Source organism: Pan paniscus, chromosome 22 (genome assembly GCF_029289425.2).
Source record: "Pan paniscus chromosome 22, NHGRI_mPanPan1-v2.0_pri, whole genome shotgun sequence".
In the NCBI taxonomy this organism is placed as follows: domain Eukaryota; kingdom Metazoa; phylum Chordata; class Mammalia; order Primates; family Hominidae; genus Pan; species Pan paniscus.
Window position 1 is genome coordinate 11858213 of NC_073271.2, and position 23492 is coordinate 11881704.

Genomic DNA, 23492 nt, shown 5'->3' on the forward strand with positions numbered 1-23492 from the left:
CAACCGAACCTGGGAACTTGTTGGACATGTAAATTCTCTGGTTCCACCCACAACTACTGAAGCAGAGTTTGTGGAAATGGGATCCAGTAATCTTTTGTGTTAACAACCTTTTCAGGGGATTTTGATGTTTAGGAGTTACTCCTCAGCTCATTGATTCTCAAACTGGCTTTACAGAAGAATCACGTGGAGAACTTTCCAATACATCAATGCTCAGGTTTTGCCCAAGACCACTTACATGAGAATCTTCTGGGAGTTGAAACTGGGCATATTTTTTACAGACTCCCCAATTGATCCTAAAGAGCAGCCAGGCCAGGGTACAGAAGAATATGTCTCAACCCTAGTTGCACTTTACAATTTCCTAGGGAGATTTCAAAATGTCCTGATCTCAAGGTATCCCTCTATACATAATTAAACAGGATCTCTGGGGATGAGACTGCTATCTATCAGAAGTTCCTGTAAAATTATCCTACATAGTCAGGGTTGAGAGCCACTACGTTTGCTGAAGTTATTTGAATGGACTAAATGATCTCTCTAGATCTGTTCTCTTGATGCAGTTCTTTAAATGTTGGGCTGAAAGATATAAATTTATGTACAAATTTTGTTCCCACTTAGCACATTTTTCAGTTTAGTTCATTTTTTCCCCTGACTTTGTGGCATTTTAATTTCCCATTGTGGTGAATTAACTAAATGTGAGCTTGTTGTTAACAAAGGAGGAGTCCATGCATAGACCACCATGGATAAAAGGAAAAGAATAGGGTCAGACATGCACAGGTGGTGAAAGCCAACCACATGAGGAATTTTCAGGTTATATAATAATTGATATAATGGAACAAGCCCTTTCTTGAGACAGAAGCAATCTCCACATTTAGAGCAGAGTAAGAACTTGTCCAGGTTGCCTTCGGAGTCTCTAGCTCCATCATGCAAAAGTGAGTAAACAAATAAAATACGAGATATCCACATCTTTCCATTTTGAGCCCATAGGTCTATTAGGTACCAAGCAAAGCAGACTGGTATTGATACTTTGTCTCTCCCAATAAACCAGTCAACACAAAGGCCACCTTAAAATATAATAACATACAACTTTGTTCTAATTCATCATGCAAAGTTCAATGAATGCTTCACAATAGGGAGTTTTCAAAGATTCTTTGATGAGTGGGATGGACTTTCTGAGTCTCACGCACAAACACTCATCTAGGTCATTCATAATTATTACCTTTTCTTAATTTCCTGTTAGGAATCTACTGCCAAACCCTATGTTTTCCTGAGAATGGCTGTGGAGGTCACCATTTATCTTCTATTCACATTTGCCACTACTCCAAGTCTCCTCTCCCAAATCAGTATTACTCTCATCATCTCTTTAACATGCCGTTCTGCCCCAGTGTGTCCTACATCTGATATCATCTTGCAAACTCAGCAGCCAGAGAGAATCATACTGAAGCACTGCTTTGTCATGTTACCACCCTAAAATGGCTCCAAATTTCCTTCAAGGTAAAGTGAAAGTAACTGTGGATCTCAGATTCTCCCTAAATGAATGCAATCCTTCTCTCCAATTTTTATGCTGGTTCCTAAGGCAAACACGTAGCTCCAGTGAGCTGGTCATCTTATTCTTTTCCATATATGAAAAAATTCTGTTGTCGTGACGTAGCAGCTCAGCTGTGCCTTCTACCACCCACCTAATGTCTTCATCTATCCAAGTTGTATCTACACTTTTGAGTTCAGATAAAATCTCAAATCCTGCATCATATCATTTGTTTCTCTTTGAGGTTCTCTGAGCACTAAAATTCTCAACTTCTGCATTCACTGGCCTTCTTCTCCTATGCCCTGCTGGTGCACCTAAAGTTCTTATCACAGCAATCAGTCCTTCATTGCCCTTTCTGTGGATAAAGATGCTCTCATTCAAGATAAATTTTACAGAGCTCCTTCTTCAATTTCAAATGTGTCCATTTATCTCCTAAGTAAACTGTAACTTCCGTGATGGAACCCACATTTTCATCCAGTGCTAACTTTATAGTAGGCACGTCTATGGATTTTACATGGATTTTTTAATATTATTTCATCCATTCTTACTAATCTAAGATGTAAATATTATTATTATCTGAACTTCACAGATAAAGGAAGTGAGACAGTGAAGTTGTAAAAAGCCAGATTTACCCTAAAGAAAGAGGTATCGAGTGGAGAAGCTAAAATTCAGATTCTCCTCTCATTCCAAAGCCCATGATCTTTCCCTGACAATATCAAACGTCTTCCAAACTATCCTTTAAATCTTTATGACTGAGTTTAAATTATTTAGACGTTTAGAACAAAATACCATTTTGTAACAAGAAGTTTTTTTTTTAATCTCAAATCTTTCTTAGGCAAACAGAATTGCAGTTAAAAAATAAAAAAAAACATGAATGTTATGAAGTAGAATAATTAATTTTCTATTAAATAGAAATGGCTAGTGTTGATGATCATGGCATGTTGCCAGTGTGTAATGAGTCTGAGAAATCAAAACCTCAGAAGCTGAATCAAGCCAAACCCCTGAACTGGCTAAATGATATATTCCGAAGGATACATGAGGAGGAAAAATGAAGGGTGGGAGTTTTCCAAGGTTAATTACAGAACAATCATCTAGCAACAAGGCAGTGAGAACAGGGAGGTCTGGTATGCAATGTATGCTGAAGGGCTGGAACCAACACATTGAAGATATTATTCAAGTACAGTTCATTATTTAAGAACACATTGCCCTCTGAATTCTTTAAAGGTCGGGGTCAACTTTATACCAGACTTCATTTGCATTCTTTGTTAATTTAGAAATGTTCTCTTGAGTACCTCTTTAAGCCTCTCGTTGTATAGTGTATAGGTACTCTATTATAAATATTCAGATTAATCAGCCAACTTTACCCAGGCCATGGTCTTTTTCTTGGCATTGTGCTAGGTGACCCAGAAAGTGCATAAATGTAAGATATATATGATATGATATTATAGATAGATGAATAGATACTATTTATTAAGCATCTATTATATGATCAATACTTAAGATATTTTCTATAACCTTCTGTTACATGTGGAAGGTAGAGGGAGTAGCAGCTTCCATTTTACAAACAAAGAAACTGAGGTATAAGATTTTTCTGAATTTCTTAAAAGTCACATTACTGTGAAGTGGCAAACTCAAGATTTGAATTCAGCTCTCTCTCTCTCTCTCTCTATTTTTTTTTTTTTTTTTGAGACAGAGTCTCGCTCTGTTACCCAGGCTGGAGTGCAGTGGTGCGATCTCGGCTCACTGCAAGCTCTGCCTCCCGGGTTCAGGCCATTCTCCTGCCTCAGCCTCCTTAGTAGCTGGGACCACAGGCGCCCGCCACCACGTCCGGCTAATTCTTTTGTATTTTTAGTAGAGACGGGGTTTCACCGTGTTAGCCAGGATGGTCTCGATTTCCTGACCTCATGATCTGCCCGCCTCAGCCTTCCAAAGTGCTGGGATTACAGGCATGAGCCACCGTGCCTGGCCTCTCTCTTTCTCTTTTAAAACTTGATTTTCTTTTACCTCAAGATAAATTTCATTACGCTGGGGAACAAACAGCTCCAAAATTTCATCACCCAGCAACTCTCCAAGGCAACTGTCCTCATGTGGAGGCTCAGCATTGCAGGCTGTCAGGCTCGTAAAGCACATCCACATCTACAGGAACTCTCCAAGGTAACTGTCCCCATGTGGAGGCTCCGCATTGCAGGCTGCCAGGCTCATAAAGCACCTCCACATCTACAGGGGCTTCCACAGCAGGGAAGAGTGTGGGGAGACACACAACACTCTACATCCCTCAACTCAGAAGGGACGCCCTCCATTTCTGCTCTCATTTTGTTGCCCAATGCAAGTCACATGGGAACACCTAAATTCAAGGAGGTATTTGCTTGTGATATGGAGAGGAGGCAGGGAAATACTGGGTAGAAGAGGACAGTTCCCTGGCAAAAGCAACGGTAGTAGAACAGTGGGGAGAGGGGGAGGGCATTAAGCAATTTCAGTAATTCAGGATGAGATAATGGCATCTTGAGCCACTGTAATTCCACTCTCAAGCCTGGAAACCCATGATCCTAAATAGGAACAGGCATTCTTGTTTTCAAGCCTAAAAGTTGCCTTTTGGCCTGCCCCATTCCCCTCTTCTCTATCCATATAAACCCCAAACCCCAGGCTCCATGAGCAGAAGATAAGAGGGGCAGAAGAGCAGCAGAGTAGCAGAGTGGTGTGGCAGAGAAGGAGAGGAGAAAAGGAGTATCTGAACATCGACAGGAGTTTGTCTGGGGGCATTCAGAGAGGAGATCAGCAGCAGGAAGGCTGATCTGGTGAAGATCATCTTCCCACTCCATCCCATTTCCAGCTCCCCATCCATCCCGCTGAGAACCACCTCTATCCAGCAATAAAATCCCCGACATTTACCATCCTTCAATTTGTTCATGTGGCTTGATTCTTCCTGGATGCCAGACAAGAACTTAGGTAGCAAGAGGGCACTGAGCCGGCTAACACTTAAGACATCTGTGAATGACAGAGCTAAAAGAGCACTGTAACACACCCACTGGGGCTTTGAGAGTCACAGGCACCCACGCCTAGATGCTACCATGGGGCCACAGCCCAGAAGCACTCACCCTGGCTCCTGCACCTGCCCATCTGTGTGTTCCCCCTCCCATAACGGGTTTGAGTATGTGGCAGCTGAACACACAAACCATGCCTCTGTTGCATGTCCTGTCAGGGGAGTCAGGGAGCTCTCTCATTTCACTTGGAAGGAGATAATGACAAATCTCAAAAATATACTTTATACCTCCATGAAATACATTGTATTACAACAATATACCTCAACAATTTATATTCTGTTTCAATTCAATAGGTAGGTAGTAAGTCTTTACTTAAAATGTTTTGCTAAGAGCAAAGGTGATAGGACTTGGTTCCTGATATGAAGGGATTGACAGTCTGATAAGGATAGTAAATCCTATAAAAATAAAATGTATTAACAAAGAAGGACAAGGAATATTTGAACTCAGAAGAAATAAAGGCAACTTGGATCTGGGGATATTAAGGAAGGTTTAAGGCATTTAAATGGTTTTTTTGGAGAATTAGTAGGATTTTATTAGGAAATACAAGGAAGAAAGTCCTTCTAGATGAAGAAAGAAAAGGGATAAAGATGTAATAGGACATTTTACTTGTGGCATAGCTACCAAGGGCAAGTAACTTAAGACATCCTCCTCCTCCATCCCTGGGGCAAAGCAAGGTTTCTTCAGTGGTGATGGGAAGGGACAGGAAATTTGTAAGAGTTCCCTGCCCTGTGATTACCTGCTTTGTCTGGTTTTTGCTTTCACACTGCTTCCATTAACATATTTTTATCATAGCCAGCACAAGGCATATTCTAGAGTATTATGTTATTTTGTATTTAAAGGGTGCTACTTTTGGAAAATATTTATAAGGGGAGATGACCATCCTGGCTCCATAAACAGCTACTCATGTGCCCCTTCCCCAACATATTCATTCACTTTTGGGTTTGGAGGCCACTGAAAAGTGGCCTGAAACTGATTTCTAATTAACCAACCCAGGAAGCTGAGAAGTCACACACAGGTAAAGGGATTGGACCTCTGACCAACTCGGAGATTCATGGAGAACATGTCAGTGGAATGGAATAGCTATTGTCCCAAAGCCAGAAATGATAACGGAAATTCTAATAGAAAACTTACTATATGTGAACAGAGATTTTGAACTGAAAGGCTGGACTCAATGTCCAAGACATAGGTAATGCATGCGCCAGGTATATACTCAACTACTATGAAATTATTCCTAACTCAGGCCTGGAGATGGGTTATGGAACCTGGAAGAAACTCTCAGTTGTCTGATTTGAAAGTGCAAAGGCCAGTGCTTACTCAGAAACACTGCTAAGTGTCCCACAAAACTGGTGAAACCATTTAGAGGAGACCTTCAGGAAAAATTCTGTGTGGCAGCCACAACTGCCATCCATCTAGCTCAAGTGGCCAGTCACACGTCACACTTCCATTGCATCAGGTTCACATAACCTTCTCATGAAGTTAATTTTCTGGTGATGGAGAGACAGATCGTATAGAAATACATGTGTATAGCAGTTAGTAAGTCAAATGATAGAAGTTGCTGTGGAGATAAACATGGCAAGGAAAAGAGGCAGGGCACATCTGTGAGAGTTTACCATTTTTAATAGAATGATCAGAAAAGATCTCACTGAAAGGTAAGTTTGATAAAAGGTTACAGGGAGTGAGGGTGCAAGCCCTGTGTTTCCTTAGGGCAAGAACATTTTAATCAGAGAGAAAAGCAAATGAAATTTCTGCAACAGAAGCATGCATGTTTGTTTTCAAGGAACACTGGAATCTAGTGAGGCTGGGGTGGAGTTAGCAAGGGGAGAGTTTACCAAAAGAAGTCAGAAAGACAGCAGTTTGTGCAGTGCATTATAAAGACTTTGGCATTTACTCTGGAGATCTAGAAACTTTTTAAAACATTTCGAGCCAAGATGTGATATGAAAAGGCTGACCTATTTCAAAGGCTCTCCCAAGCCGCCATGTTGAGATTAGACAATAGCAGAGCAGTAGTACAAGGGTGGGGAGTGGGGGAGGGCATTAAGCAATTTCAGTAATTCAGGTATGAGATAATGGCATCTTGAGCCTTTGTAATTGTGGAGCTAATGAGAGGTGGTCACATTTTAGATACGTTTTGAAGGTGAAGTTGTCAAGATTTGCCGAGATTTGCATGTGAGATGAGAAACAAGTGCCCAGAATTACACCAAAGTTTTTAGTCTCAGAAATGGAAAGGATAAAGTTGTCATTAACTGGAGTGGGGAAGACTATGAGAGGAGCAAGTTGTGGGGAGTAAAATTGTGACTATGTTTTTGGAACATCCAAGTGGAGATATCAACTTGATGTGTGAATCTGAAGGTCAAAGGAGAGGTCCAAGCTAAAAATGTAAACTTAGGAGTCATCAGGATGTGGATGGTATTTTAAAAAATAAGCATGGACTATATCACCGAAGAGTCAATGTAATGGGAGAGAGGTTGGAAGACTGAGCCCTGGACCACTGCAATATGTAGAGGTCTACCTAGTTCTCGAAAGTCAGCCTGGAACCAGATTTTACAGGGTAAACTGGGATATACGCCCCATAGTGAGATATCAGTTTAGGTCTCAGTCACATGACGATGTCTGTGTGCTTTTACAACCCTAGATTAAATGCTTGATATGAGCCGCAGCCCCAAACGATAATCAGTAATATCTTTCAAGCCCACCCCAGCCTCCTAAACCCTTAGACCATTTTATATAAACACTCTTAGGCTTTAGCCCAGTTGCCTATTCATAGCTTTAGTCCCACTTAACACTTTGTGTTGTCTTCCATTTATGTACATAGAAATATTTGTTTACCTTGTTTGTGAGCATGATTGTGTAATTGATTTCCATTTTGTATTTCATCTGTGCATGTGCTTGAATCAGAAGTATGTGACGGAAGAAATTTACTAGTCCATCTTGACCTCGTCTTTTCATAGGCATTCAGTACAGTTGGCTTCTTCTTTCTTGCTGAACACTTTCTTGGCAATGGCTTCTATTCCACCACATGATCCCCATTTTCTCCTGCTTTCAGGGCTATTTCTCTGGTCCTTTGCTATTTCACTTTTCCTATCCTAGAACTCTAAATGTGGGAGTTTCTTAGGGCTTATTCTCCAAGCCCTCATCTTCACAATCTATACTCTCTCCTTCAACAATCTCATCTGTACATCTGGTTTGAAATACCATTTATATGCTAATTACTTTCATATTCATATCTCCCTTCCCGGCCTCTCTTCTAAACTCCAAACTTGAATATTTACCTACATACACATTTGATTCTTAGAAGAACCCCAGATTAGAGTTGTTCAAAATGAAATTTTTGACCTTTCCTTCCAATCTAGTTTTCTTCCAGTATTTCTGATTTTAGCAACCACCCAGTGGTTTATGCCAGGAACAAGCATTTCATCTTTAACACTTTTTTCTCCTTTATTTCCGTATTCATATCACCATAAAATCTTGTCAATTCAACCTCCAAAATATATGGTAAGCCCATAATTTTATAAAATAACTATGTAAGGCAAAGCCTGAAGTTCTGTGAAACAATATGAAGCTAATGGAGACTCTTAGAAGTTGCACTGTAAATGAGTATCATTTGATCTTGGATGAAACAAAATAAAAATATTACACCTAATTCCTTTCTTTTGGGATTGAAATGGTAAACTTCTAAAGTTAGAACGGACTTTAGGGGCATCTTGCCATATTCACTGTCTTTGTAATAAAAAACTAAAACCCAGGGAGAAAAGTGACTATCTGAAGTTCCTTCAATTAGTAATGAAAGAGGATTAGCACCTACGTCTCCCAATTCAGTCCAGTGCTCTTTCACAGCACCAAATTGGCAGACATCCATGACTAAGCTCTGATAAATATGAGACTTATGCCATACAAATAGTCTCTTTTATATCTGTTATTTCCTGAAAAAGTAAGACAAAAGTGGCTTTGTAGGTATTTGCAGCTCTGTATTAGTAGGGTGGATTTAGTTTTTGTCTTAGCATAAACATGATTTTACTTACGAAACACTGATCTTAAAACAAATAAGCAAACTAACAAATGACCTAGCTTAAATATAGCTCAGGCTAAAGTAATGTAATTATTTTAGGTAAATGGTATTTGTATATTTGTGTAAGGTCTAAGATTTTGGAAGAAAGCTTCTGGGCAATCAATGGCCTTTTGCCGTCTCTACTTCATCTCCATTACTGCTTTCAGAACTATTCTGTTATAAGCTTTAAAAACAGATTATCATCCTTTATTTGATACAGTAGATAATCCTGTTGATGTTTCTGAAACCAAGTTGTCTACAAATCTGATCCACTTAAATAAAATATGATAACAAAACTGTGCCTGTCAGTCTCTGAAGAAACTGAGAGTAGAATTAACAAAATGTAATTAAGGTAATCCGAGTAAAGATTAAGGTAGTCGATGACAAAATTATTTTCCTATAGAATAGAGTTGTATTTCTGAGTGGAAGCTCAAATTCTCCTCTCTTTACCTTGGTGGAATCCTATTATTACTTTGATTCAAGTATATCTTTGCAATTAAACTGCTATTAATTATATGGAAATGAGACAGGAAAATACTGTGTAGAAGAGTGCAGTTCCCCTGCAAAGGCCCCACCCTCAAGCCTGAAAACCCATGACCCTAAATGGGAACAGGCATTTCTGTTTTTGCACCCAAAAGTTGCCTTTTGGCCCACCATGCCCCCCCATCTTTTACTCACATAAACCCCAGACCCCAGGTTCCAGAAGCACACAAGGCAGAGATGAACAGAAGAGTAGAAGAATGGCAGAACAGCACAGCAGAGAGAAGAGAAGGAACATCCAAATGCCAAGAAGAGTTTGGCTGGGGGCGGTCAAAGAGAGATTGGCTGCTGGATAGCCAAACTCCAGAAGATCATCTTCCCACTCCATTCCCTTTCCAGGTCCCCATCCATCCCACTGAGAGCTACCTCCACCACTCAATAAAACCCCTGCATTTATCCTTCAAGTCCGTGTATGACCTGATTCTTACTGAATATCAGACAAGGACCTGGGTACCAAGAGGGCATGGAGCTGGTTAACACTTAAGCCATCTGCAGATGGCAAAGCTAAAGGAGTGCACTGTAACACATGCCATGCCAACTTTGGCTTCAGGAGTTGGAGACACCCACCCCTAGATGCTACTGTGGGATTGGAGCCCCAAAGCGCTTGCCCAAGCTCCTGCACCTACCCATCTGCATGCTCCCCCTTCTGTAAAGGGTTTGAGTGCATAGCAGCTGAACACACAAGCCACACCCCTGTTGCACATCCTGCAAAGGGCGTCAGGGAACTCTCTTGTTTCACTAATAGAAACTATTAGAGTGAAATCCTATATTATTTTTAAATTCTAAGCTTGAAGTTTTAGATAAATAATATTTATCGTAGGAATGGGACTATGCAACTTACTTCCATTAATAAAAACAGTGAAATGAAGTCTATTTGTTTTATCCAATGTAAGAATGTTTAAGAATATGCCTTTAATTGACATCTAACTTTGGACTTTGGCAAAAGAAGAATCATTAAAACAAATACTGTTTATGTTGTCATATACCTAATTTTGGCTGCACGTTTTAAAATCATATGGTTGTGGATCATCAGGGTTAAGGGTATAGACTTTAGGTTCAGAAAAATCTGGTTTAAATCTTGCCTCAGTCACTTCCTCATGATTGAACAAATTACTTAAAACTTGTAAGTCTCTTTCAAGTCATCTGCAAAGCTGTAATAATTATTTCTCCCTATGAATGTTACTGTGAATATTCAAGTAGACAATATATTCAAGGTCTTAAGCATAGTACTTAGCACATAGAAAAGGATCAAACCATAAATATTTATATGTGAATAAATTAATGAATGAATGATATAGGTGAATCTTGCTATTTATATTTATGGCATAAAAAGGAACCTGAAATGTAATGTATACATTTTATATCCTGGTGGATTTGTATTCTATTAAGGATAATAATAATGATAGTCACCACCTTTTGGTCTCTCTATTAGTTTCCTGTAACTTCTGTAATAAAGTACTACAAACTGCATGGCTTAAATTTGCAGAAATTTATTCTTTTACAGTTCTGGTGGTAAGAAATCTCAAATCAAGGTGTTTCTAGGGCCACACTTCCTCTGGAGGCTCTAGCAGAAAATCCTTTTTGTGCCTCTTTCAGATTCTGGTAGCTGCTGGCATTCCTTGGCTGGGACCATATTCTAATTTCTGCCACCAGGATCACATTGGCTCCTCCTGTTCTGTGTCAAATATCTCACTGTCTCACCTTTATAAAAGCACTTGTGATTGGATTTAGGGCCTTTATAGATAATCCAGGATGATCACCTTATCTAAAAAATCCTTCACTTAATTACATCTACAAAGACCCTTTCTCCAAATAAGGTAACATTCACGGGTTCCCAAGATCAGAAAATGAACATATCCTTTTGGGGGCCATCATTCAACTCACTATAGTCTCTAGAGTTTGGCACCAAGAGTCACAAAATGGATATGCTTAGAACTTGCAATCTATTTATAGATATGTATACATAATCGCCACATAATATAGGATGTTTAATAGAATTATTTACAGTGTGCTAAGAGAAGAGAAATGATAAACTGACTAATTTCATCAGTAAAGTCACGGAGAGATTCATAGCAAAATTGTATTTGAGCTGGATCCTGATGGATGAGTAGGTATTTGTCTAAGAAGAGAAGAAAAAATTGTATGTTCAAATCTCAGGGAAGACCTCCAAGTAGAATTCTAAAAATATGTGGTGGGTTACGGAATAACCTGTATGGTGTGGGAGTGGGCTAGAATGTAGCTTGGTAAGATGAGCTCGTCTCAATTAGATCGAGACTTGTATGGCAAGATAAAGGGTTTTAAATATACCTGCAATCAACAAAAAATTCCTGGTACTTTTTTTTTATACAGCCAGAAAATGTTATTATCTCTTCTTCCCATGGAGGTTGGAATGGAGAGAAGACAGCATGAAGGCTTGACTTTCAGGTAGAAGACACAATAGTCCAGGGGAGACCTAAGGCAGTGATAATGAGGATAGACAGAAGAAGTATATTTCAAAGCCGTGTCTAAGGCTGTAATACTAAGGCATATGCAAAGAGAGGTCTCTCATTTGGGCAACTGATTAATACTAATAATAGAAATAGGGGCTAACATACAAATGCCTAATGTCCCCACAACACTAAACCAATTATCATTACCTGAGGCCATCATGTTCCTTCAGACTTCCACACTATGGTATCCTCTTTCATTCCGAAAGACTTCCACACTATCGTTCCTCTTTCATTCCGAACATTTCCATCTCTTCTACCCCTGCATTGTCTAAGCTAACCAGTTATCTGTTAAGTTTAGTTCATGTGTTACTTCTTTCAAGAAATTCTCTCTGACCCACTAAAATTTAGTTTTGAACTTGGCCAATCTTGGTTGTAAGCCTTATCAAACTGTTTTTGAATTACGTGTTTTATAGTCTTATCTGTGAATTCCTTTTAAGGCAGGGAACTTGACATTTATTTTTGCATTTCTAGCACCTAGATTTGGGCTTGGCTCACAGTAGGAGTGAAATGTAGTTTGGTGAATTTAAAAAAAGAATGTTGGTGGTGGAGTGAGGCCAGAGTAATTAGCTAAAATTAGAGAGCTCTTGACCGCTGTTAGGTGGTGACAAATGCCTATGGGTCCACAGTCACTTAGTATTAGAAATAAGGTGAAGCCTAATGATAGAAGTTGCAGGTTACTCCTTGCTGTTCATACTCCAGTTCGTTGACTGGCAAAGCCTGCAGTGCAGAATCTGTCCAACTCCTCTATTTGAAACCAACTTCTAGGCCTATCTTCTGGTCACTTCCTTTTCTTTTTCCAGCCACGTCTTGAAGCGACAAGGAAAAAGTAACAGATTGCAAAATATCAGACACTTCAAATCTATTATTCCCTTTTATTTTTTATCACAAGGTACTGAAAAACATTTCCTCTCTGGGGATAGAAAACGTGAACAGCTAAATATCTGACTCCAGCATCAGATCTAACCCCAGAGCCTCATCATTATATTAAAATGAGAGAGTTTATGAGACAAGTTTAATTGGGCAAATAAAGAGCCTGTTAAGAGAAAGCAAGTATTAACCATCAACCATTTTGTCTTAGGCAACAAAAAATATTTATAGCTACTCCTCAGCTGCAGAACCCATCGTGCCATAAGAGACATTACATGTTAATAAGGAGACGCTTTGGTGCAACTGTTATCTCTCTATGTGATTAAAAAATGCTTGAGGTGAAGTTACTTACCAAGGTTTCCCTACACTATAGCCCTTGGGAAATCATTTTTTAAAAGTTAAATAAGATAAAGTAGATTGAAGGAAATCACTGTTTCAAAATGTAAATGCGTGACATTTAGCATCTGCATTTTTTTAACGAGTGAGAATTACGTTTCACAATGTTCTGTTAATGCTGTTATGCGGATTAGTACAGACCTGGAGACTGAGAGAAATAAGGCATAGCCTTAAGAAATGAATCAGAAACCAATTAAAACAAACTGTCAGGTTTAGTCTACGAGGCCCACTGCCCCCAAACATGTTCTTATTACGAATAAAGAGGTGCAGGTGAACATGTTTTTCAGGACTTTTATTTAACTTCACTATAAGACAGTTATTAAGTAAGATTAATCCTGACTTTGGAGTAAAAACAAAGTGCTGAAAGCTCAGTTTTAGGATAAAAAGTCGGCCGGGCATGGTGGCTCATACCTGTAATCTCAGCACTTTGGGAGGCTGAAGCGGGCGGATCACCTGATGTCAGGAGTTTGAGACTAGCCTGGCCAACATGGTGAAACCCTGTTTCTACGAAAAATACAAAAACTAACCGGGTGTGGTGGCAGGTGCCTATAATCCCAGCTACTTGGGAGCTGAGGCAGGAGAATCACCTGAACCAAGGAGGCGGAGGTTGTGGTGAGCCAAGATCACGCCACTTCACTCCAGCCTGGGCAAAAGAGTGAAACTCCATCTCAAAAAAAAAAAAAAAAAAAAAAAGTTGAGCAACAAATAATATTAGGACCATAACTTATGCCTAATCTTCAGATATGTTAACTGACCATTTGGGGCCTGAAATGTTATGTTCAATCTTAGTCTTAAAGTTATCAATTAGAAAATAGAAACATGTACTTCAATAGAATTATACTTTGCTCTCTTCTAGTTCCCATTCCCCAATAAATGAAGCAATTATCTAATAGTTCGGTAGTTCCATTAGAAGGCATGGTCAGGACTGGAGTTTTCTGTATCGTAAAACTAGGAAGAGCCTCTATAGGTATAGTCCTAGGAGATGCGGAAGATGCTAACTACATAGACTGTTTGCAACAGCTGAGTGATCCTTTGATCAAATGATCAAATTAAGCATGTCTGATTCAAGCTAAGAGTGCAGGAGGGCTTCAAAAGGAATTTTCTCCTGAGATTTCATAAGTCTTAGGGCATATACTTAAGGGCAGGGAGGAGAACAAAGCAGTTGTCTTTTTACCTTACTTGTTCACTCTTGTGGAATAAGTTGAAGAAACCAGGCATGCTTATCCTGAAGAAGAGCTGGCTCTGTGGGAACATGATGCTGCTGTCAATTATTTGTAGGACTGTTTAGTGGAAGAGAGAGTAGACTCTTCCATATACAGAATCAAGAGATAAGACAAGGATGAGTTACAGAGAGATGGAGTTCTGAACATGAAAAAGAAGATGATCCTGCCAGCCTGAAATGTATGCCTACCTTGGAGATAGTGATCTCATCATCACTAGAAGCAACCAGGTATAGCCTAAATAGCCATTTATTGGATAGTGAGAAAATGAAATTCAAGTCCTATGGGGTTGGGGTGGATTGATCTATTGATGAGGCATGAGATTTTTTTTTTTCTAACTATAATAGTCTTGACTTCTTTGAAGAGTAAAGTGCTGTGCAGAGAACTCCCACTTCTAGCCATGATGGAGTAGCTAGTACTGGACTAGTACTTCTGATGTAAATGATATTAAAAGTGAAAAAATTTTATGAAAGATAACTATTTCTAGACTTTGGGAAAAAAATTGCAAGACTATAATCTCTGAAAGAAAGGAAACAAATGAGATGAGCCCTATCATTTCCCCAGGTTTCTGCTTGGAGGCATGTTCCAGACTAGACTGGTGCATGGAAGTGGAAAACATTTCAGAGCAGAGTGGTCTCTTTGAATTAAAGAAACATTGATCAGAACTTGGGAAGGATTAGTTGTCTAGAATTTGTAGGGCTGAATGAAAAGAAGGGAATTATTCAGAGAAAGATGCCCAGAAATCTTAGCATTTTCCAGGGACTCAAGATAGCCCCTGTGCAGATTTCTGAGCATTTTACAAAGTAGAACAAATAACTCCTGGAGAAAGACAAAGCATTGAGTAATAATAAACTGGATAACTACTGAAATCCATAGACCTGAAGACTGGGAGACATTCAAGTTCCAACCATCCAGAGTTAAGTGGGCTTACTCAGTATGCTGGGCATCCAGTAGAAATCCCAAGAAGCTCATGTATTAAGCTCATTAAACTTGTCTTTTAGTAAAAACTTAAAGAGAGAAGTGTCTGAACGTCAAGAGGGAAGGACATTGGAGACTATGGTTGGAAAGGAGTTTGGCCAGGGATGGCTGAACTCCAGGGAAAGACCACCTGGCCACTCCATCCCCTTTCCAGCTCCCCATCCCACTGAAAGCCACTTCCACTGCTCAATAAAATGCTTTGCATTAACTACCCTCCAATCTGTTTGCACAATCTCATTCCTCCTGGACACCAGACAAGGACCCAGGTGCAGGTGAAAGAGGCTGTCACACTGACCCTCCACTGAGCTGTTTAACACTCAGGCCATCCATGGACAGCAAAGCTAAAGGAGTGCACTGTAACACACACCCCCTGGGCCTCAAGGGTTCGCGGGCAACCCCTACATGCTGCCACAGGCTGGTATGGGGTTTTGCTCCTGCCAGCACCCAAAGGCACTCTCCCTGGCTCCTGCACCTGCTCACCTGTATGTTCCCCCTCCCACAAAGGGTTTGAGTGCTGTGGACTGAGTAAGTGAGCCATCCCTTTACAACTCCTGCATAGGGGTCAAAGAAATTATCCTGCTTCAGTATGATCCAGCAGTCCCACTTCTGGGTACATACCCAAAGGATTTGAAATCACTATGTCAGAGATACATCTATACTTCCATGTTTATTGCAGCACTATTCATAGCCAACTTATAGAATCAACCTAGGCATCCATCAACTGATGGATTGATTTTAACATGTGGTATATATACACAATGGAATACTAGTCAGCATTTAAAGAAGAGGGAAATTATATCATTTATGACAAAATGGATGAACCTGGAGGACATTATGCTAAGTGAAATAAGCCAGACACAGAAAGATAAACGCTACATACTCTCACTTACATGTGAAAGTTAAAAAAAAAAAAAAAAAAAAAAAAGAGAACACATAAAAGCCGAGAGTAGAATGATGGTTACCAGAAGCTAGGATTAGTGAGGTGGGGGTTAATGGGGAAAAGGAAATTCTATCATTAAGAAATAGAACATCAAAAGCTGAAAGATAAAATATCAGAAGAAAAAATATTCCTAGATAGGCTAAGATACACTACATATATGGCAAGAGAAAAGATCAGGGAACTTGATGATATAAGCCAAGCAAATAGAAAAAAATGTAGGCTAAGTGGTCTTGGACACCTGTAATTCCAGCTACATGGAAGGCTAAGGTGGGAGGATTGCTTGAGCCCAGGATTTCAAGGCTGCAGTAAGCTTTGATTGCACCAGTGCACCCCAGCCTGGTTGACACAGTGAGACCCCCCAATTCTAAAAAATAAAAAGTAGTATATAACAATCAAAGCAGAGCCTCACTGACCTATAAGATAATATGAAACCGTCTAAAAGATGATATGAAACAGTCTATAAGATAATATGAAACAGTCTGTAAGATGATATGAAACAGTCTGTAAGATGATATGAAACAGTCTATAAGATGATATGAAACAGTATATAAGATGATATGAAACATTCTATAAGATGATATGAAACAGTCTATAAGATGATATGAAACAGTATATAAGATGATATGAAACAGTGTATAACATATGAAACAGTGTATATGATATGAAACAGTGTATAAAATGATATGAAACAGTCTGTAAGATAATATGAAACAGTCTATAAGGTAATATGAAACAGTCTATAAGGCGATATGAAAGTCTATAAGATGATATGAAGCAGTCTATAAGGTGATATGAAACAGTGTATAAGGTGATATGAAACAGTGTGTAAGATGATATGAAACAGTCTGTAAGATGATATGAAACCATGTATAAGATGATATGAAACAGTGTATAAGATGATATGGAACAGTCTGTAAGATGATATGAAACAGTCTATAAGATAATATGAAACAACAGTCTAACAAACATGTCATTGGCTCCCATGAAGACCACAGAAGTCAGAAAATGTATTCAAAGAAATACTGAGTCAGACATTCTTTGTATTTAATGAAAGCTGTCCACATACAGATCCAAAAGGTCAATAAAGTTCAAGAAAAGAAGCCCAAGAAAAACCACAAAACATATTGTAATCAAATTTATAAAAAATAATGATTAAGAGAAAATCTTAAAAGCAGCCAGAGAAAAAGAGACAGGTTACAAAGAGGAAGAAAAAAGACATTGTTTCTCATCAGAAACAATGCAAAATAAAACACAATGAACTGACATTTTTAAACTGCTGAAAGGAAAAAATAATTACTATTGAATACTATATCCAGTAAAAATATTCTCCAAAAATGAAAGCAAAAAAGAAATTTTCAAAAAAAGAGCAAAAAGAATTCTAAATAGCTCATGGGTCAGAACGAAAATTCTCGGTGAAATTAGAAAACATTCGGAACTGGATGATAATGAAAACACAACACACACACTTTGTGAAATAAAAACAATACTTAGAGGTAAATTTATTATTTTAATGCCTATACATTAGTAAAAAATAAAGGTATAATTATATAAGCTTCCAGCTTAAGTTAAAAAAAGTAGAGCAAAGAAAACAAGTAAGAGTAATGAAGGAAGTAATAAAGAAAACAACAGAAGTCAAAGATATAGAAAAGGAATATAATAGAGTAAGTAATGAAAAGCAAAATTTGGTTCTCTGCAAAGATCAATCAAGTTAACAAATGGACCACAGAGGGCAAACAAACCTCTAGCTATACTAATCAAGAAAATTAAGAGAAAACACAAGTTGCCAATATCAGTAATGCAAGAAAGGAAATCACAAAAAATACTACACACATGCAGAGTATAATAAGGTAATATTATGAACAACTTTATTGCCAACAAACCTCCATTACAAGAAATGTTAAAATTCTTCAGGCTGAAGGAAGGTGATAACAGATGGAAAACCAAATCTGCCCGATGAGGAGAAGAGCACCAGAAATGTTAAATATGCTTGTAGATATAAAAGACATTTTTCATGCTCTTAAAATTTCTCTGAAAGATAGTTGACTATAACAAGAACAAATAACACAAATACGAGAAAACATCCAACCTATGGGGAAATGACATTAAAGACAAATGAAATAAATGGAGTGGAAGGCCGTATTCATGGATAGGGTGACTCAATATTAATTCTACAAGAAATTAATACATAAACAGAAAGCATTTTAAATACAGTTGGCCCTCTGTGGTCCATGGGTTCTGCATCCATGCATTCAACCAACTGTGGATGTAAAATATTTGGAAAACAATGGATGGTTGCATCTGTACTAAACATGTACAAACTTACAAACTTTTTTTTCTTGTCATTATTCCCTAAACATACAGTAAAATAACTATTTACATGGTATTTACATTGTATTAGGCACTACCGGTAATCTAGAGATATTTGCAAGTATATGGAAGGATGTGTGTAAGTTATATACAAATACTACTATACCATTTTATATAAAGGACTTGAGCATTCATGAATGTTGGTAACTTCAGGGATTCCTGGAACCAATCTCTGCCAATATCAAAGGATGACTGTAAAAATCCTAACAAGGATTTTCATGTCCTGACAAGCTTATTACAAAATTTACATGAAAGGCAAAGAATAGCCAGAAAACTCACATAAATTTTCCACCAGATATCAAGGTTTATTATAAAGCTATAAAATGTACTGCCTCATAATTTTAAGATAGGTAAAGACAAAGAGGCCAGTACAACAGGATAGAAAGTCCATAAATAGAACCACAAATAAAGAAAATTTGAAATAAAGCAGGGTGTCATTTTTGAACAGTATGGGAAGTATGGACTATTAAATATAAGTTGGGAAAATTGGTTATTCATATAGAGAAACATTAAATTCTACACCTACCTTACATCATGCAAAAAAGTCAATTCCAGATGTATCCAAAACTGAAAAGTGAAAAGAAACAGTGTAAAATCTCAGTAGAAAATAATAGAGATTAGTTTAAAACCTCAAAGAGAACAAAAAAAGGAAAAGAAACAAAATCCTCAAAGAAGGGTTTTTCTGTTTCTATTTTCTATAAACATTTTATATTATTTATAAGTTTTAAAAATGATTTCAACTTTTAGGTTTGTGGGTACATGTGCCAGTCTGCTACATGAGTATATTGCATGATGCTGAAGTTAGGACATGAATGATCCCATCACCAGGTAGTAACCATAGTATCAATAGTTTTTCAAATCTTGCTCCACTTCCTCCTTCCTCTCTCTAGTAGTCCCCAGTGTGTATTATTGCCGTCTTTATGTTCATAAATACCCAGTGTTTAGCTTCCTCTTATAAGTGAGAACATGCAGTATTTGGTTTACTGTTCCTACATTAATTCGATTAGGAAAATGGCCTCCAGCTGCATCTATGCTGCTGCAAAGGACATGATTTCATTCCTTTTTATGGCTGTGTGGTATTTCATGGTGTATGTATATCACATTTTCTGTATTCAATGCATCTGTTAAATCAAGTTTAGTCTAAAACTGCCTCCTTACGTATTTTAAGTTCAGCCTAAATGTTTCTCTGTACATCATAAACTGTAACCTAAATTGAATTATAAATAGACTGTAACCTACTCTTGTGCCAATCACCGAGTTTTGACCAAAGATGGCCAACTATTCAAAATGTGTTCAAATAAGGCAAATGCTGAGCTGTAACCAGTCCGTTTCTGTACCTCACTTCCATGTTCTGTAGATCACTTTCCTTTTTCTGTCCATAAATCTTATTCCACTACGTGGCTGCACTGGAGTCTAGTCTCTGAGCCTACTGTGGCTCACCAGGCTTCTTGATTCACAAATGATTCTTTGCTCAATTAAACTCTTTTAAATTTAACTTGGCTAAAGGTTTTCTTATAACACACCATTGATGGGCACCTGGATTGAGTCCATGTGTTTGCTATTGTGAATAGTGCTGTGATGAACATATGAGTGCATGTGTGTTTGGCAGAACAATTTATTTTCTTTTGAATATACACCCATTAATGAGACCGTTGGGTCAAATGGTAGTTCTGTTTTAAGTTCTTTGAGATATTCCCTAATTGCCTTCCACAGTGGCTGAATTAATTTACCTTTCCATCGATAATGTATAAGCGTTCCCTTTTCTCCACAGCCTTGACATGTTGTTTTTGACATTTTAATAAAAGCCAACTGACTAGTGTGAGATGGTATCTCATTGTAATTTTGATTTGCATTTCTTTGATGATTAGTGATATTAGCAACGTTTCATATGTCTGTTGTCTGCTTTCATGTCTTCTTTGGAGAAGTATCTGTTCATGTCTTTTGCCCCCCTTTTTTTTTTTTTTTTTGAGACAGAGTCTTGCTCTGTCAGCTGGGCTGGAGTGCAGTGGCATGATCTTGGCTCACTGCAACCTCTGTCTCCTGGGCTCAAGCAATTCTCCTGCCTTAGCCTCCCAAGTAGCTGGGATTACAGGTGTGTGCCACCACACCCGGCTAATTTTTGTATTTTTAGTAGAGACAGGGTTTCACCATGTTGGCCAGGTTGGTCTCGAACTCCTGACCTCAGGTAATCTGCCTGCCTTGGCCTCCCAAAGTGCTGGGATTACAGGCATGTGCCACCATGCCCAGCTGTCTTTTGCCCATTTTTAATGGAGTTATTTGTTATTTTGCTTCTTGAATTAAGTTCCTTATAGATTTTGGATATTAGACATTTGTTAGATATATAGTTTGTGAATATTTTCTCCCATTCTGTAGATTGTCTGTTTACTCTGGTGATAGTTTCTTTTGCTGTGCAGAAGCTCTTTAGTTTAATTAGGTCCCACTTGTCAATTGCTTTTTTTTTTTGAAAGAGGGTCTCACTCTGTTGCCCATGCTGGAGTGCAATGGTGCAAACATGGCTCACCACAGACTCAACTTTCTGGGCTCAAGTTATCCTCCTACCTCAGCCTCCCAAGTAGCTGGGACCACAGGCATGCACTACCATGCCTAGCTAATTGTTTTCACTTTTTGTAGAGACAGGGACTCACCATTGCTTTTGAGGACTTAGTCATAAATTCTTTCCTAAGGCCAACGTCCGGACTGCTGTTTCCCAGATTTTCTTCCAGGATTCTTACAGTTTGAGGTCTTACATTTAAATCTTTAATCCATCTTGAGTGAATTTCATTATATGGTAAAAGGTAGAAGTCCGGTTTCATTCTCCTGCATATGACTAGCCAGCTATCCCTGTGCTATTTATTGAATAGGAAGTCCTTTCCTCATTGCTTATTTTTGTTGATTTTCTTGAAGATCAGATGGCTGTACATGTGTGGCTTTATTTCTGGATTCTCTATTCTGTTTCATTTGTCTACGTTTCCAGCTTTGTTCTTTTTTACTTAAGATTGCTTTGGTTTTTCAGACTCCTTTTTGGTTCCATATGAATTTTAGTATATTTTTTTCTAGTTCTATGAAAAATGACATTGGTAGCTTGATAGCACTAGCATTGAATCTACAGATTGCTTTGGGCAGTATGGCCATTTTAAAGATATTGATTCTTCCGATCCATGAGCATGAAATGTTTTTCCATTTTTTTGTGTTATCTGTGATTTTTTAAGCAGTGTTTTGTAGTTCTCCTCGCAGAGATCTTTCACCTCCTTGGTTGGATGTATTCCTAGACATTTATTTTTGTACATGGCTATATGGTAAATGAGATTGTGTTCCTGATTTGGCTCTCAGCTTGAACGTTATCAGTGTATCGAAATGCTAATGAGTTTTGTACATTAATTTTGTGTCCTAAAACTTTATTGAAGTCATTTATTAGTTCTAAGAGACTTTTGGTGGAGTCTTCACATTTTCTAGGTATAGAATTATACAGTCAGTGAAGAGAGATATTTTGACTTATTTTCCTATTTGGATGATCTTTATTTCTTTCTCTTGACTGATTGCTCTGGCTAGGACTCACAGAAGGATGTTTAAATAAGACACAAAAAAAGCACAAGTCATGAAAGCAAAGATTAATAACCTATTTGTATTAAACTATACTTTTGTTCATTATAAGACACCATTTAGAAACTAAAATTGAAACCAAAAACTGGTAAAAAAAAATCAATAAATAAAAAAGGGACAAAAATTCCCAGTGAACATACAAACAAATGACTGGCATCCAGAATATTCGGAGAACTCCAAATTAATAAGGGAAATACAAGTAAGTATCTAAACAAGCATTTTGCAGAAGTGGAGAACAAGAAAATAGGAACTAAACATTGGGTACTCATGGACATAAAGACCCATGGGTTGAAAAACCACCTTGTGGGCATTATACTCACTATCTGCGTGACAGGATCCATACCCCATTCTCAGCATCATGCAGTGTAATCACATAAACTGCACATGTACTCCCTGAATCTAAAAATTGAAATTATAAAAGAAAAGAAAAAATTTTTAAAAAGCCACAAGGTAAATCCATTTTACAGCCATCATTTGGGCAAAAATTATGGACTTGTGAAAATGTGGTGCAATCTGAACTCTCGTTGGCTGCTGGTGGGGTACGAATCACTAGGTATATATTGGGAGAACAGTTTGGTGGTCTCTATAATATTTCAAAACATATAGTAAAATTACACGATAGCCGCAAAAATAAGAGTCTCCTTAGAAGAAATACATGTAAAACAAAAGGTAAAAGGAAAACTTAAGCTAAAAAGAGCAAAAATGTCTTTGTTGAAACAGAAAAAATAAAGCAAAATGATAACCTTAATTTGAGGAATATATGAATGACTTAAATTGATTATTATAATGCACAATGAAGATATAGTACAAATTATCACTTACCAAATAACATAGATTCAAATTAGTAAAGCAAAAGCTATTAGAAAAAAAGGGGAAAAATTTTTTAAAATAAAACTTTTTCAGTTGGGAAACATTAACAAATATCAACAGACATTGTGATCAAATATGCCAAAACTAACATAGAAAATTTGACTGGCAGAATTCTTGAGCACCAGTTCATGGATATATTGAATTTTCTACTTTAAAAAGTGAACATGCATTTTTCCAACATCCATTAAAATTTTATGAAATTTAATAATATATTATGTGTCAAAGAGCACCTTAATTAAGTTCAGAATATAAACGAGCAAGACCTAAAGTAAAACTAAGACAACATTTAAGAATGGCAACAAGATATAAAATTTACATAAAAATCAATAATTTCCATAAATAGAATAAATCATTGGAAAATGTTAGGAAAAATCTCTTATAATTCTGCCCTTCCCTTCCAATACTGAGAAATAAACTTAACAAGAAATGGGCAAAACATATATGATGAAAACTTGAAAGCTTTTCTGATAAAGACTTACCAAATGGAAGGAGACGTCTGTCCTTGGATAGGATTATGCAGCTTCATAAAGATATCAGTTTTTTTCAGTTTCATGTATAAATTTAGTGCAATTCCAATACAAATAAGTGTTCATTTGTTTGCTTGTTTTTCTGGAATAAGA

At 37.8% G+C, this 23492-nt stretch overlaps 1 long non-coding RNA gene across 1 annotated transcript in view; it reads right to left on the reverse strand.

Moving 5' to 3' along the window:
* Window positions 1-23492, reverse strand: part of LOC129394962 (uncharacterized) — a 39330-nt gene that overhangs the window by 4121 nt on the left and 11717 nt on the right. The window contains exons 4-7 of the long non-coding RNA XR_008622415.2: window positions 23352-23481; window positions 22825-22858; window positions 22323-22401; window positions 18929-18969 (exon numbers count right to left, since the gene is read on the reverse strand). This is a non-coding gene — a long non-coding RNA (uncharacterized LOC129394962). The remainder of the gene's footprint in view (window positions 1-18928; window positions 18970-22322; window positions 22402-22824; window positions 22859-23351; window positions 23482-23492) is intronic.